At 43.4% G+C, this 20,499-nt stretch overlaps 1 long non-coding RNA gene and 2 other non-coding genes across 5 annotated transcripts; 1 reads left to right on the forward strand and 2 right to left on the reverse strand.

The window, feature by feature from the left end:
- The first annotated feature begins 439 nt into the window (after positions 1-439).
- Positions 440-510, forward strand: trnag-gcc (transfer RNA glycine (anticodon GCC)). Its single transcript has one exon. It is a non-coding gene; the product is annotated as a tRNA-Gly (tRNA).
- A 445-nt stretch (positions 511-955) lies between these two features.
- Positions 956-1,028, reverse strand: trnam-cau (transfer RNA methionine (anticodon CAU)). The gene has a single exon. It is a non-coding gene; the product is annotated as a tRNA-Met (tRNA).
- Positions 1,029-8,001: 6,973 nt separating this feature from the next.
- On the reverse strand, positions 8,002-20,236 carry LOC115384909 (uncharacterized). 3 transcript variants are annotated; one of them, XR_003930982.1, is made up of 7 exons: positions 20,021-20,236; positions 12,345-12,371; positions 12,097-12,141; positions 11,330-11,365; positions 10,821-10,853; positions 8,221-8,308; positions 8,002-8,138 (listed from the first exon to the last, which is right to left on the reverse strand). It is a non-coding gene; the product is annotated as an uncharacterized LOC115384909 (long non-coding RNA). The 3 variants fall into 3 exon arrangements; XR_003930984.1 differs by having other exon boundaries at positions 8,221-8,282; positions 20,021-20,233; XR_003930983.1 differs by lacking the exon at positions 10,821-10,853 and having other exon boundaries at positions 20,021-20,231.
- Between the last annotated feature and the right edge of the window lie 263 nt (positions 20,237-20,499).

Consider the following 20,499-nt stretch of genomic DNA (forward strand, 5'->3'; position numbering starts at 1 on the left):
ATTGTAAAGTATTAAAATCACAGTACTGTAAAATAAACATTTGAAGTGATTTGGATTGACTTCTCAATTCTATAAATATATCATCAATATAATATTTAAATGTAAGTGTAATTCACGGGCCTGCCCCTGACTCGCGCACTTGCGGCATTAGAATGAATGGAAACAAATCCCTGCAATCTGATTGGCTGGAATGCCAGCGCCCCACGTGGCTGGCAGGCTCGCTCTGATTGGCTGGCTGTCTGAGCCCACAACACACGACTGGCCCCCGTGTGACAGGCGGGGATACTCACCACTATACTAACGAGGAGAGGTGCCTTGCTCCACGGTGAGTCCAACCTCTGTGACCGGAGGAGTAAAGGTCACAGTGTGGGGGAGGGGCTCACAGAGTTCAGCAGTTGGACCAGATGTCTTCCCAGGGAGGAATTTTGTCCACATGTGAGCATTGGTGATTCAGTGGTAGAATTCTCGCCTGCCACGCGGGAGGCCCGGGTTCGGTTCCCGGCCAAGGCAGCAAGGCTTTTAATCTGCCTCAGCTGGAACAGTTCATGTCACTGAGAGATCCAGATGTTCAATGACAAGGCAGTCATTGAAGCCAAGCCACGATGAACAGCAGAGTCTGCAGCTGCTGTTCATGATCAGCTGTTTGTAGTGAGAGAGGAACATACAGAGTGGAGTTACTGAGACTAGAGGGTTCATTCTGGATCTTTATCTGTTTCTGAGTAGATTTTGATCCCAGGTGGATCCACCACAGTACTGCCAGTGTTACATAGATTAAACAGTCAGCCAAACTCTTTTGAGACCAAAGAAAGTGAGTCGCCCTGCTGCCTTAATGACTGACTGAAAGTTTTAGGTTAGATGGAGTTAGATGAACCGACAAACTGGACATGCATGACTGGATTATCTATGTTCAGTTTTAACAGTTGAGCAATCTTTCAAGTTGTGCTGTAAAAACTCCTGCCCCGTGTGAGGCTCGAACTCACGACCTTCAGATTATGAGACTGACGCGCTGCCTACTGCGCCAACGAGGCCTGAGAAACAGGAAGATGGAGTGCAAAAAAAAAAAAAAAAAAAAAACACTGGTGCAAGTCTTGTGTAAAACGTCTTTGTCTCAGTGAGAGACATGAACAGCCACATATTTTTGTTTTTTTCCTTGTGCGTAACAAACATCCATCATGAACAGGAAATACATTCCTGGTTCCCCAATCAGGGGCTCAGATTTGCTGAACTAAAATACATGGAATATATTTTCAGTCACTACCTGCTAACTTGCTGCTCTGTCCACAACCTGTCCCCGAGAGACCTGTGCTGGACTCCTTGATGGGGAGTTCAGTGTAGGTTCTTGTCTCACACACACACACACACACACACACACACACACACACACACACACACACACACACACACACACACACACACACACACACACACACACACACACACACACACACACCAGTACCTCCCTGCATGACAGGCCCACTGAGGCTTTCAAGCCAGCAGGTTCAATGAAACAGCGAACACTGCCATCTGCTGGACAGATACCACCACACCATGATGAGAGCTGGACTGTACCATTGACTTTTGTGAACAGAAACAATAAACGTTGGACTTTACTGTAGTATGTGAAAGTGTAAGTTTATGGACAGCAACACAGACACCGCGGGGTGGCGGAAAGTACATTTGATGAACTATGGAAAGACGTCGAAGAACTTGTAGAGAGTTGCAAGATTTGCACAGAACCTCAAAACAAGAGACGGCCTTGGGCCAATTCTACATTTGTAGACTCTTTAGTCATGAGTACTGTTGGGTAAAGGCACCGTGAGTTTGAAAATAATGAGGAGAATTTTTTATCAGGTACTTGATAGTCTCACAGCAGACATAGAGAGGCGTTATTCCCAAAAAAACTGTGAGATTATGGATGAGTGCAGTCTCTTAACCCTAAAAACCCATCATTTCTGAAGGAGGGACCCTTGCTAGCTTTTGGAAAAACATTTGAGTCAGATTTAGAAGACCTTAAGCATGAGGTTCATCAGACAAGGCGGCTTCTTTCAAGAAAGGAGACAAGTGGAGCGAAACCATCTACTCTGCTGGATTTTGTCAAACAATTTGCTTTGTCCCACAAAAACTGCAGAATTATGCTTTTGTGAATGTTTTGTGAGTGTTGCATTACACTGAATGTGTGTAGGACATATCTGCATGTCCTCCTGAAACTTGCTCTCATAAGATTTCTGAAGCTAAGAAGGCCAGGGCCATCGTCTGAGTCTTCCACCGTATGTGGACGCCTCAGATGATGGGAGCAGCAACATGTGAGAAGATGCCAGGGAGATGGAACAATAAACTGATGTAATCAATGAACAATGGGATAGTTTTCTGGCAGATTTATATTAGAGACACAAAGCTAGAATGTAAAGAGACAATCCTGATTCGATAAAAATGTGCTGCATCAGTGCCTGTGCTGCACCCGGGATCATGGGCTGGCCTTCATATAGAACAGGGGTGTCCAAACTTTCTTCACTGAGGGCCACATACGTAAAAATATAGGAGGGGCCAGGCCACTACTAGAAATGAGGTATATAGCCTTCACTTTAGTGTATTAAAGTGAGGGTTGGCGATTTGAATGAGATACATTTTTTTAAATACTGGTTAAAATGATCTTTATGATCCGATAGGAAGCAATTCATAGCGTGTTCTTAAAGTAGTTTTGAAAATATCCGCTATCTACAGCAGGAGTAAAACGGGAAAAACAGCAACCAATCGTCTTGACGGGACACCTTTTTTTAAACCAATCAAATCCCTTCGCCGTTCGACCTGCCCCCTGCGCGTACATGTCAATGGCGTGCACTGACCCTGGTTCAGTGCGCACGCAGAAGGACGGAGCGTCGTAGCAGAACGGCAGAGAAGAATGTTTGGGGCTTTACTTACCGGTGAGTGCGCCATACTTGGCATAGTGCAAATAAAGAAAAACGAAGAAACGAAGCGCTGAGGACAGGTTACGCCAGGAATGCACTGGACGCGGAAGTGCAACGTCTCTCCAGCCGTTTCTCAATACGCGTACTTGTCTGTTCTTGTGAACTCACGGACTCGTGAAACGTCATCAGCCAGAGACCAAGTACTGTTCCAATTCAAAGTTCGCATCTCACCAAGTACACATAAAGTACCCGGATGTGACTAACTCCGCCCACTTTACCGAGTCTGCATCGGACCAGACTTGTGCAGACTTGAGAAGCGAAATTACCCAGAATGCATTTCGCAAGACATGCCGGAGGTGTAAACACACAGCGGTGAGTGAAAAAACTCTGAAATATTAGCGTTATTGTTTAACAGAACGTAGTTTTAACGGTGTTTTAGGCGAGAATACAGCAGTTTAGAATGTTGATACGGGGTCAGTCTGTCCACATCAAGCTTATTTGAAAATTTGTTCTGACGATTTCGGACATCTGGGGACTGGACGGCTTAACGAGGCGAGCCGGTGCTGAGCTGCTGCATGTCGGCTGCAGCAGGCTGTGACTCTCCGCTGTGCTTAAACAGAGGATATGGATCGTTTTGTGTGAATTCAACGGTGTCTTGGTCCAGTTTAATCTGTTTCAGAGTATTTTTTTTATTTAATTTTTGTTTATTTGAATGGGACAGTGCACATTAATGAACATGTTGAAACATGTAAACATGTCGGATTGCAGCTTGATGCTAATTTCCATCCGTAGTCCCATTTACATAAAAACATATCAAGGCAGTACAACATTTCACAGTAAGAATAAATAAGAGCAAAGAAAAGGAGCAGTATTAATATAATACGAGTACAAGCATTGACAGTGAAAGATACCAAAAGAAAAAAAATAAAAAGTAAAGAGTAAATCTGCTCAGCTGAAGGAAAAGTTCACGTTTAAAGCTGTTTAATTTAACTTTAATGTATAAAATGAGAGGTGAATGTTAATATCGACTATAAAGTTCAGTCTCAGTGTGTAAAGGTCTTCTACTGGTTCTACTGGTGAATGTTGTGCATTCAGATTAAATCTATGAACTGTTTCAATCAAGGGGCTGCTGAGGAACCAGAACCTGGTCCAGAGGTGATCTACAGCCAGATGTGGATGGAGGGAGGTTTGTTTTTTCATGCTTCAATTAATGCACGTGTGAATAATATATTGTGTTGGTAGTGTGTGATTCTTTTTTTTTTGTCCTCCTCAGAGACTTTGGGACATCTGCAGGGTTGGCTGTGACGCCAAACAAGTTATAAATATAAGAGATATAATCTGAAGGCCTGATCCAAGGTGTCAGACCTGGTTCTGTACTTTGAATGACACCAGAAATGCTTCCTGTGATTGATAAATTGTGATATTATAGTAAGAATTCACTGTGGACATGTTTGTGTTTCTGATTATTGAGATAAAGCTTCTTCCTTCCAGCAGGTTGTCAGTCTGGAGTCATAAAGGCTCCTGGTTCTGCAGGTCTGAGTCTGAACCTCCACCCAGCAGAACCCAGCTGGTGGACACCGGACCAGCTGGTTCATGGTGGATCTGAGCAGGACCAGGGCCTCATCACATCCCAGGTTGTCAATATAGGCCTCAGTAAACCTCCCTTTGGCGTCACAAACACCCTGCAGTATGACGGAGGGAAAAACATTCTGTTCAGGGAGCAGATGTTTTTGTGGTTCTGCAGGAGGACGACTCCAGCAGGACGGAGAAATGCCTGAAGACCAGAAGAGCAAAGCTCCAGGTTCCTCCACCTGCTCCTGTCTGGAAGTGAATCACTGAGATGAGGTTCATCAGCTCATCCACAACACTGAGGACGCTCCAGCAGAACCCTGCAGAACCAGACTGGAGCTTCTGACTCCATCCAGGGGATTTTTCCTGGAGCAGAATCTGTAGAATCTGTTCTCCCAGGAACCCCTGAAGACTGGAGTCACTTCACCACCTTATCATTGACCTGTGCATATTGTTGTTGTTCCTGGAAAATAAAAGAACTGTAGAACTTTTAAAAACATGTCATTTTTTAAAACTTTCCTGATGTTTCCACTTATTTTTGCTTTTATTCTTGAAGGTTCTGTTGAAGTTTGTTTAATACATTTTCCTTGAACTCCTAACTTTATTTGTTAGACATCTGTTTCTGATTAATATCTGTCTTTGCTTAATAGTGGAACACATTGATGTATTTACTGAAGAGAGAACTGAATAGTGATAATGATGTGTTTAGCTATATAATGTTTATTAGACTCACGTAAATCAGCATCATGAAGACGGGAGCAGATGGATGACAAAAGGCACACAGGTATGACAGGCAGTAAAACAAAGTGAAATAATTGTGTTTGTAGAAATGCCTGATCAGCTGCTGTTACACTGAGATTAGCTCCAAGTTGTTAAACAGTAATTGAAAAGCTGTATAGGAGGGTAGGTAGGTAAGAGTAACTCTGTATTACACACAGCATTTATGTGACAGAATAGGTACAATCAGTTTTGCCACATTTTTCTGTGTAGACCATCCTGTATTGTCATTTTAACCTCTTTCCAATATTTAATGCAGCAACTTTCTGTATAAACTTGTTCCACACCAATGTCTCTCGTCCTCTAATACTTCCTGATCACTGGCCTCACTATAAATACTCATCTTATGTTGCTTTTTGATCCATCTTTTAATGTATGAATGAATGAAAACTGTCAGATATTGGCGTTGTAGACACACGAAGTCATCAAGTCCGCATGTTCCAATTGTGCATTAACTTCGATGCGTTCCTGCCTCGTCGAAAGTCTGGACTCGAAGTCCGACTAACAGGTGTGTACTCTCCAAGTCCACGAGTGCGCACTCGCGGACTAAGAATTGAGAAACGGCCGCTGTCTCCGCTCCCAACGGAGCTCCTCCAATGGGGTGGGAGCTGGGCGGAGCCTTGGGGAGATGCTACATTCGTGCTACATGCTAGTTTTCCAAGATCGCCAACCCTAGCTTTAAGTTAGAAAAATCAATTAAAAGTGGTCAAATATGTTACATTGTTAAAAATAATTAAAGACAAACTGCCTTCATCAGAGATTTCCATAAATGGATCAATATTGATTGATTCAGAAAAAGCTTTAGTAGCTCATTCTCCTTAGGAGATTTACAGCACATGAAAAAAACATTAGAGGGGAAAATGGGACAGGTAAATTTAAATCTTATTTAAGTTATTAGGCTTAACAGCACACCTACTAACATTGGCTTGAAACAGTCAACATTAACAGACTGAACTGGGCTTAATAAAAGGAGTGCAAATAATTTCAGTAAATCATTCTGGAAATATCAGCTGCACTGGGTGTGTAAACGCCACTCGTGCCAAAAACCCAGACAAATGTCACTTGATCAAGGAGCAGGTCTGCATCAGATCTGCAGCAGATCAGCTGACTTTGCATTTGTAGTTTGGACACCCCTGTTCTAACCCATCTTCAGTCTGCTTCCTGGATAAGTCAGCAGCGTGTCAGACTCATACTGGACCCTAAACGTTCCTCTCAGGCCACACGGTTGGTTTGGAGTCGCCACAAGCAGCACACAAAAATATATGCATTTAAAAACAAATAATAAAAAGTTTCACAAAAAAAAAAAACTGTCCGTCTTGCTTTGGCTTTTGCCTGCCATACACTTTCAGTGCTCTGGTTCCAGCACACAATAAAACACATTTAATTGTTAAAAAATGTCATTCCAGTCTTACCTTTACTTGTAAATGAACTGGTGAGAAAAGCAGGCAGGAAAAGCAGACAGGGGCTCTCACTGGACATCCACACCGCCAGGCCTTTCTGGAGTTTTTCTGATCTGAGCTCTGAAGCAAACCTCTCAGCTCTGGCGTCCGTCTGCCTTTAGCTATTATTTCCTCCTTCCAGCAGAAAGCCAAAGTTGAGAATTGTTTTAGCTTCTGAATATAATCCTCCATTCCCAATGTATGACAAGGCCAGAAGAAAAAAGCTGATGACTCAGCACTTGACACTGTTAATGGCCTATTCCACTGCCTGGCATCATTAGCGCCCCCTAACGTGAGGCCGGAGAATTGCCAGCCTCCCTTATGCTTCTACACCACTGATTGTATGGCACAAGAAACGCATTATAGAAATAAAGTTGCTGATAAAAACATGTTTCATGATATAAATCAGCAAAACTATAAAAATGTAGTTAATACAGGCTACATATTTGAACATTTAATAGCGACATAAAGAGAGAGCACCGCCCTCTCTTGTCTCACTGTCACTCTCAACAATGTATATGGTCTCGGTCTTGGTCTCAGTCTTGGGTCTCTCGGTCTCGGAAGGTCTCAGCCTGGCTGAGCAGTCTTGAAGGGACTTGTAAGTTGAGGCTGGTGGTAAATTTCTAAGCTGGGGCTTCATCATCCTTCAGTTTCAGTGCATTTATGTTGCAGCTCTTCCAGACAGGGACGACCAGCAGGATCGTCTTTTGAAACAAAATTTGGTTTGTAGGCCAACCTGCCAACATTTAACCAAAAAACTTTGTCACCAGGGGCTCCTCTCATCAACCGTGTCTCTGCTGCTGCTGCTCTCCAGTAATTATGGTGTGTATGCATATATATATATATATATATATTGAAGGCAAAGGAGCTATTGGATTACTTTAGAAAAAAAGTGTTTAAATATAGATTCCCTCTTCATGGAACTTTAGTAATCTTTAGTAAGCTTAATTATTGATAATAAAACTGAATATACAATTAATGGAATAAATGAACACCTGACAGAATAAATTAACATAACATGAATCTAAGCTATTCAAACGTTGCTGTGACATTTCAAAATGTGTGAATGTATGAACTTTTTTCAAATGTTGCATCGTCCCATCAAACGGGGAATCAGAAACATTTTAAAGATCATAAAGAAATAAATGTCACATCATGGGGTTCATCTCTTCAGTTTCTGATGTTGAAAACCTTTGAAATCGTCTCTATGGTTTAAACTTTCAAAGATATAAAACTCCAAAAAGTCAGATAACAAATAATAACACAAACATGTTCTCGTTGAGATTTTTATTGATGCTTTTTAGTGAAGAAGATGATTTTAAAAGGAGAAGATGATATTGAAGGAAGAAGATGATTTTGAACCAAGAAGTTGATTTCAGATGAAGCAGTGACTCATGGTGAAGGTGATCTGCAGATGTTTAGTCCCAGAGGACGTCTCCATCCGTCCCTGAAAACACATCAGACTTCAGTCAACATGAGGATTTTAGAAGACAACAGGAAAGATGAGCTGTTTTAACGTCTGACTTCACCTTTAATGGTCATGAGGACGCCATCACTACCGACGGATGTTCTGTAGAACATCAGACAGCATCTACCCCCCCAGAGGAGGTGCAGGAGCTACAGAAGATACCAGAAAACATCAGGAAACAATCACATGATCAGCTGTTCTCTACTTAAAACAAGGCATATTTCCAATTAACTGGTTTCCCTGTTGACTGGTGACTCTTTAGTTGTTTCTAATAACAGATGTTGAAAACCTGACAGAAGGTCATCGTCCAAAATGGCAGACGAGGTGAAGATCTCCAAAAAATCCAAAGCTTCCCTCCAAACTACCAGGCCTTCAAATATGATGTTTTCTTCAAAGAAATTTTTTTAAAAAGTGGGGTGAAGAAGGGAAAAGGAGACAGAGACAAGAAAAATGCTGGCGAACAACATCCAGCTGATAAAAACACAGTGAGTGACACATTAACGCTGAAGCAGGATGGTGGACTGAAGGAAACGCAGCAAGCCGCTGATGTGAGTTTGGATAAAATTTTGGAGGAGATCTGGGACTTTAGGAAGGACACAAAACAACAACTAAATGATATAAAGGGTGAGCTCGCCAGTTTTAATAATAAAATAGAGGCAGAGAAAACATAGAAGATCGTGTTGAAAATGTGGAGCAGGTACGTGCTAAAATTATTATAGCTATAAATCAACCAGACAAACTGCTGGACCTCAAAGGGAGATCCCGAAGAGAGAACTTAAGTCCATACAATCCACGTAGAACTTTATTGGTCCTAAAAAAGGCACAAACACCACTGAGCTGGAAAGAGGCAATAATCTCTGTTACTCCAAAGGAAGGCAAAGACAAAACAGATTTTGAGTCCTACAGACCTCTATCAGTTCTTAATGTGGACTACAGATTATTTACCTCCTTTATGGCACGAACAATAGAAATATTCCTACCTAAACTGATACACAGAGATCAGACAGGTTTTATCTAACGTTGCCAAACAAGGCAATGTACGATGGACAGTACACAGTATCCGCTAGGAAAGTCCGACGTCACTCCACAAGGATACGCCCACTTCCGGGGCCAAACGCGTCTGCGCTCCGTCGGCACAACGTGTAAAACAATTAAAAACAATCGATGTAAATCTCTTTACATTTGCATCTTTTTTTCTGGGGACACAGATTTTGGGCCGAACAATTCAGACAATAGATTTCAGGATTGGGTAGCTGAAGGCATAACTGCCTCATGCCTTATGCTTATGAATGACGGGACACTGTTCAGCGTTGACATGCTTAAAAAAGAAATTCTTATTAGAAAACCAAGACTTCCATAGATACCTTCAGATTCAACATTGTTTTGATAAAAAAGTGAAAAATATCACACACAAAAGCATATGATTCAAGTACAGGGAAAAAACTTCAGGTGTATATAAAGGGCTACTAAATCTGAAAACATTTTAGATTAAAACAAAATGGGAGGTTAGAGACGGACGTGTGATGTGGTAAGTGAAGCACTTCCTGTGAGACGGCAGATTCAAGCAAAGCACGCCCAAAGATTCACTCGTTCATTCATTCATTCAGTTAATTGTATTGTTTTTGGCTAACTGGGCTCTAAAAGTTTTGGAAAGTAGAGGAATGAGTGTGTTTTAGATACACCCTGGAGCAGAGTGAGGAGGATTCAGCCAGCCTGAAGGAACACATCGATCACTGCTTCGGCCGGGTCGTCATGGGAAAGCCAAACCAAACATCCTTCTCCTCTGCTTCCTTATCGAAAGTCGATATTAATAAACAGACCGTCATATCTTTGTACTCTCTTCCTTCTCTTCACTTTTGTTTGTTGTTGTTTGCTTGTCTGTTCACTTGCTTGTTGCTTTCACTTTCTGTCTCTTTGCCTGTCCTTCTGTCCCCCTGTCAGGTCAGCAATATCAGGTATCGGTACTCAAAATAAATAAAATGAAGTAGGAGAGTATGTTAACAAGAGGAGCTATATATTTTAAGCTCCTCTTGGAAGAGCAAATCTGTCGTTCACATAACAGCAACCAGACCTCCATTCTGCTGCTTCCTGCTGGACAGGACAAGTTTAAGAAATGGGAGAAGGAAGCGGGATAATTATATCTGATGAAGAAAGGACAAACACATGGATGCATCAATGGAAATGTACCTCTCACAAAACTGAGACAGTCTTGTTGGAAAGCTCTAATAAGATATTTTATTAAACCCTCTCAGAAATCCCATGATGGTGGAAACTCCTCTGATTGCTGGAGAAACTGTGGGAATGTCAATAATGCACATCATGACCATGTTTTCTGGGACTGTCCTGTCATTCAGCACTTCTGGACAGAGCTGCATCGTCCCTTACAAGGTATTTTCAGATGCCATGTTCTTTTGGAGAATAAGACTTTTTTTTAGATTTCTGCCTGAAAAATTGGTGAAAAGTGGCAGATGTTTGTTGAATATGCTGCTGGTGGCCCTTAAAAAGGCTGTCATGAGGAAATGGACCAACTCTAAATATATGGATGGAAATAACAATGGGCATTCATAACCAAGGTGAGTAAGGATAACACATCTCATCCTATTATATCACAGCTTCAGGGGGTGTGCAGGAAAATTTCAAAGATGTTAGACATTCACTCACCATTTTCTGCCAGTCCAAGTCCTGGAGGTACTCCTGTAAGAAAATAATCTATCAAGGGTTTGTCAAAAACTTGAAATAACTCAGGCTTTTGTTTTGATTTTTCAGATTTGAAGAGAGGAGACTCTATCGATGACTCATCAATTAAAATGTCCTGGAGCAACAGAGAAAAACGTTTTCACTTGATTCAGCACATTCAGCGTCTCTCGTTGCTTCTAATAACAGATGTTAAAAACCTGATAGAAAACCACAGCTGTCTTGAGGAACGCCGTTTCCCTTCATTCACAATGAAGTTCCACAGTGTTCTACAAGTGTCTCTACTAACGGCAACAATGTATGTCAAAAGAAGTCCGTCCCCATTTAACAGCAGGACCACTTTGTCCATAACAGTTACTTTGGAATTATCGCTGTGGCTCGTCGAAATGCTGTTGAGCAACCGGTTTGAGGCAGAATGTGACCCAGAAGGAGAGACTCAGAATTATATCGGGACAACGGTTGTTTTGTCGACTCACCATTTTCTGCCAGTCCTGGTCCTATTGGAGGACCTCCTGTAAGAAAATAATCTATCAAGGGTTTGTCAAAAACTTGAAATAACTGAAAATGTTCAGGCTGTTGTTTTCATTTTGCAGGTTTGAACAGAGAAGACACTATCGATGACTCATCCATCAAAATGTCTTGGAGCGACGGAGAAAAAAAATGATTTGGGTCACTGTTTTGGGACAAAACTGTTGAAAAAAGTTGCGTTCGATATTTCAACAATCATCCACAGACACGAAATATTAACCCCTAAAAGTGGTTACAAAAGCTAAAACAGCAAAATTAATTCGAAATCATGAAACACCATGACTGTATGTTCAGCATAAATACATGAATAACTTTGAATGCTGAGTGATGGTTTATGGGTAAACATATTTTGTGGCTCCAGAAGAATTTTATTTGCTGAAAACGACAAAAAAAAAGTCTTCAGTGTAGATTACTGTTCTGCCGATTGCTTAAAGCTCAGTTTGGAGGGACGCTGTTTTCTTTCCCCCATGCTAGCTACATCACTGTCAACATTCCTCCTGCTCATGTGGAAATTGATGTTTTTTTCACCAGGAATGCAAAAACGACGCATTTTCACCTGAAATGGAATCTTAAAGGAAATTAAGAAACCTGCTCATTAATATAAAAGGAAACACTTTCTTTATTTAAGCACAAATGCTTATTTAAGTCACCTAACCAGGTTGTGACAAACAGGTAAATCAGCTGTGGAGTCAAGAGATGCAGTGAAAACACTCACGGTTGAAGAGGTCACGTTGAGCCCGTACAGCTTCAGTTTGAGTTTCTGAAAACACAAGAATGAAACAAATGAAATGAATGACTGGAAATGGATCACTTCAGTATATCTATTAAAACTGGATGACAGATGAAGAAATATGAAATAACTGAGGAAGAGATTGTGTTTAGTTTGTTCACACTTGATGTGGTTTGAAGCAGGATTGACATCAATTCTTAACCCTAGAAGAACCAATGTGATGTTGGACTCACCCTCCGTGGCGGTGGATGGAGCAGTTCCTGGAAAATAGTCAAAGTTAAAGTTTCTCACAACAAATCAAATAAAAATAAATGCATCCATCCATCCATCTGTCCATCATCAGTGAAATGTTATGCTGGGCCACCGTAGTTGAGATGATGATGTCTTGAAGCTGTGCTGTATGTACGCTGCTTATGTTCTGAACTCATAAACGGTAAGTTGATGCTGAGTCAAGTGGAGCAAGCCCACAGCTGTGAGTAAAACCTCATGACATGGAGTCCAGAAGTGGCTGACAGGACGCCTACAGACTGAGAGATGCCAAAGTTCGGACCACGGAGCCTTTTGACTTCCCCTGCCCTGCTGAATGGCCACTGTGGTGCCGTGGAGTCCATCTGCTTCAGGACTGAGTCCAAGCTGGATAAATAAGGCGGGGAGGTGCAGGTGAACACGGTTCTCTATGTCTTGGGGAGAGATGCAGAGGCTGTCTACGAGTCCTTTGTGTACGACGAGGGAGAGTCAGACGACGACGTTCATCCAGAGCTGATCTGCACCACGGTAATGGAGACGTTTACCAACCATTTAGTGCCAAAAAGAAACGCCATACATGAAAGAGCAGAACATAAGAGAGCACTGAAGGCAGGGGAGTCGGATGAAGCCTTTGTCAGAGGATTGTATGAGCTGGCACAGTGCTGTGAGTTTGGAGGAACAAAAGAGGAACAGATCCCAGACAGAACTGTCATTGGAATAGCAGACAACGACGTGTTGCAGAAGTCGCAGCTCGACCCAGACCTCTCTATTGACAGAGCCATTCCAATACCGAGACAGAGTGAACAAATCAAGCATCAGAACGAGGCTCTATGTGCAGATCATGCAGTGGACACTTTGAGACATGGACAGTTCCGTGGCAACAGGAGTGATAATGATGGAACATGGCAGAAACAGCAGGTGCAGCAGCAGTTAAAACCCAGTGCTGCATGTACACTCTGCTCCAGACAGCATGGGAGAACACAGCCCTGCCCTGCCAAGAACAAGAGGTGCACAAAGCTCAACAAAACAGGACAGTTTGAGGTGGCAGGTGAAAGAAAACTTCTGGAAGAGGTGAGAATGACTTCTAATGAAACAGCTGATGGAGAGGGTGGGTTTTTCCTGAAAAAAACACTCTGAAAACATTCGGTCAGCATTCTGACGATGAGTGGAGGCTCCCAGAGAATGGCTGCTCCATCAAGTTTAAAACTGACACAGGGGCTGCCAGTGTGTCTCAGACAGCGTCCAGCCGACTGCCACAGAGCCCAAGATTGATCAGAACCCAGAAGACACAGCTTGTCACCAGTCCAGAGGGAGAAGTACCATGTTTGGGAAAATGTATGGCCACCACACACTTCAAAGGACTAACATATCAGTCTGTGGTCACTGTCATAAAGAGGCTATATGCTCACAACCTGCAGGGGGCAGCGCTGCCAGAGAGAAAGGGGCTGCTCAAGCAGATTAATGGCACAAACACGGGTTATCTGAATTCTTTATTTTAATACTTTACAACTGTATTTGATTATTACCAAATGATTAATTTTCATTATTGATTGCTAATATATATAGACTGTTCTAGTTAATATTTATTATTTGATTTTTTATTGAAACAATTTTGTGAAAGGTTGGTTTCTGACATCTTGTGTCTATAAATCTGAGCCAATTATTCTAAAAACTGAACAGATGTTCATGTTCTCAGAATGTAAATTCTACAAATTATGGAGTTGTTTTTTTTACACAGCTAAAATAAAACTTCCAGACCCAGGATGAGTTAGAGAGTCTCACCTGACACCAGCACAGCTCCAGCAACCAGCAGCAGAAGGAAAGTCTTCAGAACAAACATCTTGACGGTGTGACGGTGTACGGAGGACTCAGGCTTTTATCCAGGACCCAGAGTGTTTGATAAACTTCTTACCAAAGCTGCACTGCAACAACTGGTTTTCTTCTTGAAGATTAGGAACAAACCACCAGAACAATTAGTGGATCAAAGGATTTGAGAGATGTTCTTTTCTACCTGACCTCTAATGATGGTTAAAAAACACATCGTATGACTGAATACCAACATCAAAGCCTTGAAATGCATCTGGTACGAAGCTTTTCTGAAAATACAATGATGCTCTTTTTTTATTGAAAAGGGATAAAACATTATTTTACTGCACATTTTTTCATAATGATCAATCTTATTTCTAGAACACAGAGGTGTTGCCACATTACAGTACTGATGCCTTGCTCAGAGACCCACAGTGGAAACTGAACCTGTGAACTCTTGATCAAATGTCCCCTTCTCTGGCCTCCAGGCCACCACTGCCCTAAACAATGGCTGCCCCGTGCAAGATGCTGTGTTCTTCCACTGGGAGCAGTTTGAGATTCAGGGATTTGCTTCAGGACCTGCCACCTTAAAGTGGTGGGGGGAGTTTGAGTTCCCGCGTGATCCCAGGAGCTATGTTGTCCGGGGCTTCATTATCCTGGCAGGGACTGAGCACAGAAGAGAAGCCAGAGGACAAGACGCCGTCACACAGCAGAGACAGACAGACGGACAGTCCCTGATGAAGCCACAGCTCCAGCTGACTGCAGTCACACAGCCAGGAGGAAAAACTCAGACAATGGTCCAGAGATGCATTCACTGTTTTTCCACTGATTATCCACAATACGTACACGCGCGCACGCACGCACGCACGCACGCATGCACGCACGCACACACGCACACACACACACACACACACACACACACACACACACAGTAAACATAGCACTGTCAATGGTTATGAAGTATCAACCAATACACAGATTTAGTACATTTATCTGTGATCTAGAGATGGACAGATGAAGCCTCATGAACCACTGTCTTTATTTATTTCAAGTCCTACCTCACAGGCAGATCTTTCAGAGTATCATGGCGAGGGGAGGTGTCAAGGTCACATGACCTATCAACAGGGGTCCCTCAGGGGTCGGTGCTTGGCCCCTTACTCTTCTCTCTGTACACCACTTCACTTGGTGCAGTGATTCGCTCCCATGGCTTCTCCTACCACTGTATGCTGACGACACTCAGCTCCTCCTCTCTTTTCCACCTGACGACACCACAGTCTCAGCTCGGATATCAGCATGTCTGGCTGATATCTCCACCTGGATGAAGGAACGCCACCTTCAGCTAAATCTGTCTCAGACTGAACTCATGGTCTTTCCAGCTTGTCCATCTGTCCAGCCTCAGATCAGTGTCCAACTTCACTCGAGCCGACTTGTGCCCACTAACTGAACCAGAAACCTGGGGGTCATGATTGATGACCAGCTGATCTTTAAGGTTCATGTGGCCTCAGTTTCTCGGTCTTGTCATTATGCCCTCTACAACATCAGGAAGATCAGACCCTTCCTGACCCAACAGGCCCCCCAGCTTCTGGTTCAGGCTCTCGTGATATCATGCATTGACTACTGCAACTCTCTTCTGGTGGGTCTCCCTGCATGTACAGTCAAACCTCTACAGATGATCCAGAATGCAGCAGCACGTCTGGTCTTCAACCAGCCCAGCAGAGCTCATGTCACTCCTCTGTTCATCTCCCTTCATTGGCTTCCAGTTGCAGCCAGGATCAAATTCAAATCTCTCCTCCTGGCTTACAAAACGCTGACAAGAACGGCTCCGGCCGACCTGGACTCCCTGATCCAGGTCTACTCTCCTTCACGCCCTCTTCGCTCTGCATGTGAGAGATGTCTGGTGCTTCCAGCCCAGCACGGCTCCAAAGCTCCAGCCAGACTCTTCTCCTCTGTTGTTCCCAAATGGTGGAACGAACTACCTAACTCGGTGCGTTCCGCCGAGTCTCTTTCTACTTTCAAGAGACAATTGAAGACTCAATTGTTCAGAGAAAACCTAGGGTCTTAATCCGACCCCATGTTCGGGGAAGAATAGATCAGGTGTTCCAAAACCCAGCACTTATGTACCACTGACTAAGTTGACACACACAAAAAAAAAAAAAAAAAAAAGTTGGGGGGGTAGTGGCTCCTCTTCTGCAACTTGATGGCAACTCCCTTGACCAATTACACTTGAAGCAATTGAAGCATTTACTAATGGTTTCTTTCTTTCTTATGTCTGTATTCTTGCTTGTGTTGTACGTCGCTTTGGACAAAAGCGTCTGCTAAATGAAATTGTAGAATTGTAGAATTGATTTTCTGAAGCCACTAGATGGTGCTATCTGTTCACCAAATGTTTGTCCGTCAGCCTCTATTTTACTGTAAAACCAAGGGTGCCATCTCGTGGTTTCAGACATTTAAGACAGTGGTTCACGAGGCCTCATCTGTGCATCACTGCTGTCATCTGACCCGGATGAGTGACACCAAATATTGAATTGAAAAACAGAATATGAGGTGAGAGAAGTGAAACTCAAAAATAAGAAGGAAATAGAGAGCTGAAATTTTCAATTGAATGAAATACAGGGTGGATTTGATTGTGAAACACATTTAAACTAATTGATTTACTTCCAAATTTGACTGTTCAGATTCACAGTAGCAATAAATCAAACCAATGGATTGAGTTTCAAATTAGACTATTCAAATTCAGTTCCTTCTGGCACAACTTTTAAACCATACTTACTGAATAAAAATGATTGAGAAAGATTGAGAAAAGGAACAGAAAAACATTTTGATAATAACCAAGTAGTACTACAGAAATGTTATTTCAAACATGCAAGAAAAAAAAACATAATCTAAGAAACAAAAAGATGTTTGAAAAGGTTGTCGGAGCAGCTTCAACAAAATCAACATCTCTGAGCACAATCGCCATGGAAACGGGCCCACAAGAGACAACAGAAGCTGAGTGCTTGAAAGTGTTACCATGGAGACGTTTGAGGACTGAAGTGAGTGAATTCTCCTGCAGGTTTTCTAAACTTGCTAGTTCCAGTCCTCTTCTCCTCAGACAGACAGGTTGTAACTGGAATAAAGAAGGTTTGAAGCTGTGTGGACTCAGTCAGCCTCTCCTCTGGGCTCCTCTCCAGTCTGTGCTCATAGCACCCTCACTGGGTTTCAACACTCTGGGTTTCACTCTGATTATTACCAGCTTCACTTCTCTGCTCCACTCGTCTCACCACGGCTCAGAACGTTGATGTCCCATGCCGTTAGGACATCCAGCCCCAAGGAAGAACAATTGCTCTGCTTACACTGGCATTAGGGCTGTCAGAAGTGGTCTGGAACACACCTGATTGCACAGGCTCTGTAAACAGTCATGTGTTGCAAATCCGTTCTGGAACAGTGGCGCAGCAGGACAATGTGTCATATGTAACAGGACAATGTCATCAGTGAGCCCAGCTCCTCCATTTAATACATCATGAAGTCACTTTGAAGGCATCTCCATTTCTCTTTGACCTTTGACTCAGTTGTGAACTTCTTTTGGACTTTAACAGCCAGCCAAGCATGGAAATGTAAGAGAAGCTTCTGCTCTGCTTCAGTCTGAACAGTGTCATTGTTGCTCTCCTGTTTCAGCCGCTGCATCAGAGACTTAGTTTTGTTGTGTCAGTTCTCAGAAGAGATCTGAAGTGTTCGGATAGGATAGCAGAGGATCAAACTATATTAATCCCACATGGGAAATTCAGTCATCACAACAGCTCCATATGCACAGGATCACACAAGAGTTTTATCTACATATACGACTGCTGGGCAACGATGACATTTCTGATTTGCGACTAATCGCATATTTCTTTCTGTGATTAATCGCAATTAATCGCATTATGCGCAAAATATGATAATGAATTCAAAAGTAGTCTGTAATGATCATCCTGCCCCCAGCCGGGGGCAAGAAGCAAGAATTTTGCAAGAAGCATACATTTACAATAATAATTAATAACTTCAAACACCAAGTCTTTACCAAGATTGCCACCCCCGACCCCTCCAACACACACACACACACACACACACACACACACACACACACACACACACACACACACACACACTAGCAAGAGCAGAGCAGATAAAAAAAAAAAAACCTGACAGAGAAGACAGGATGAATTCAGTCATGCTGTATTGTGCCTCATTAAGCCAGATTGTGTGTTGAAGGGAAATTTACTTTATTTTGTGTGTTTCCAGCACCTGAAGACTGCCCAGCAGGCCCAAACGTTCTGCCGGCAGAAGACGCGATTCAAGTTTCACTTTCATTTTTGTCATATTTGCGCTCCTTATTTGAGTTTGTGCCTCATACCAGCCTTTTCGTCCTGATTTTTCTGATAATTCGGCTGAGTTCATGATGGCAAATCATGAGGAATGGACCGAGTTTCACTGCAGAAAGCTCTGCTGCTGTGTGTGCTATTTTGATGCCCAGCTGTAGCGCAATGTGTGTGTGCGTGTGTGCGTGTGTGTGTGTGGAGGGGGGGGGGGGGCGCTTAACTCCTGATGAAAATGTTTATATATACACATGCTGGGATTCGTGGTTACACAAAAGAAACTGTTCATTTGCCATGACTGAAAACTTTGTGTGTGTGCTTCCTTGCTCCAAGACACACATACAGCAAGGGGGAGGGGACAGCCGTCACCTGGGTTCTGCCCCAGACCTCCAAAGGAGCAGTTCTCCTGAGTCCTCCGGAAGGAAAAGGGGGCTGGTCCTGGTCCCCCAGCCGGCTAGCCGGCACTGCTGACGGCTAACAAAGGAAGGAGCCCTCTGCCCAAGGCCTAAGAAGAGGGGACACATGCAGCATCCAGCCTTCCCACCAAGGACCACCAGGACAGTGGCCTCAAGTGGCCGAGCTGGTCGGTGCCAACTTGGCCGGAAGCCTGTAAGCTGCTTACCAACTCTGCCAAAAGCCTTTTTTTTTTTTTTTCTTAATGACGATGGTGGCTCGACGTCGCTCTTTGATCCTTGGATGTCGGCTCTTCCTATCATTGTGAAGCAGAATTCACCAAGCGCTGGATTATTCTCCCACTAATAGGGAACGTGAGCTGGGATTAGACCGTCGTGAGACAGGTTAGTTTTACTCTGCTGATGTTGTGTTGTTGCAATAGTCATCCTGAGCTGATGGACAACACAGATCATGGAGACTCTTTTACAAAGTTGCACTGAGAGAGGAAGCAGGCCTCACCCCCTCTCAAGCTCTCTGTGGGGAACAAATCCCTCTGATCCGCCATTCTAACTGTCGTCTTCAGCCGACCGCCATTTTGATCTGTAGTTCCATCCCTCGATCCTCCATCCCATCTCTCAAACCATCTCTCTCCCTCACACACACACACATGCACATGCACACGCACATTCTTGCAAACACGACTTGTACAGGCATCCAGATAGAATTGTGTCAGGATCCTGTTCAGGCAGGCAGCAGGCAGCCCCAGTCTCCCTGGGTCCTGCTGATTGCTGATGACATTCACCTGGGACTGCCTGCCAAACTCTCCCTGCCACCTGCTCTGTGCCGATCGTTACCCTTCCCAGACTCCCTTGCTGCTGCAGAGGGATTCGGCTGCTCTGCCAAGCCGAGAGGAGGTTTTGGTCACGTCTTGCCTTGTCTTATCTTGTCTCGCCACACCATGACCTCGCCACACCATGACCTCGCCACACCTTGACCTCGCCACACCACGACCTCGCCACACCATGACCTCGCCACACCATGACCTCGTCACACCGTTAGCTCGACACGCCATGACCTCGTTACACCACGACCTCGCCACGAAATGACCTCGCCACACCTCGCCACGACCTCACCTCGATCCAACCTGTGACGCTGCTGCCAGGCTGCAGTCCTCCTGGTTTTCCTGCACCGAATAAACCTGCTCGACCGTTAATCCTGCTTCTGTCTCTCTGTGTTGGGTCTAACTGCACACCGACCATGACAGAGTTGTGTGTTTGGTTTTGCTTTATTATTAATAGACATACTTTTTGGGATCCTTTGTGTCATTGATGTTTCACAGTTATGAATGGAATGTCGATCTCTTCTGTCCAAGAACTCCAGAATCCTTCAGGTTTTACTGGTAAAATTTGGTAATTGCTAATAATGTCATTATTAATCCAAATTCCAAATTATTAGTTTTGCCAAGTTATTGAGACTGATTACAACAGATTGGTTCTTTTCCTATTAAAGGCAGGTGGTGCCCCGAGGTTTTCTGATGAACATCAGATCCCAAATTCTTTACTTACCGGTGATAATCATTAATTTTTACTGATAGCCAAATTTATTAGCTTGA

This window comes from Salarias fasciatus, unplaced genomic scaffold, assembly GCF_902148845.1.
Source record: "Salarias fasciatus unplaced genomic scaffold, fSalaFa1.1, whole genome shotgun sequence".
Taxonomy (NCBI): Eukaryota; Metazoa; Chordata; class Actinopteri; order Blenniiformes; family Blenniidae; genus Salarias; species Salarias fasciatus.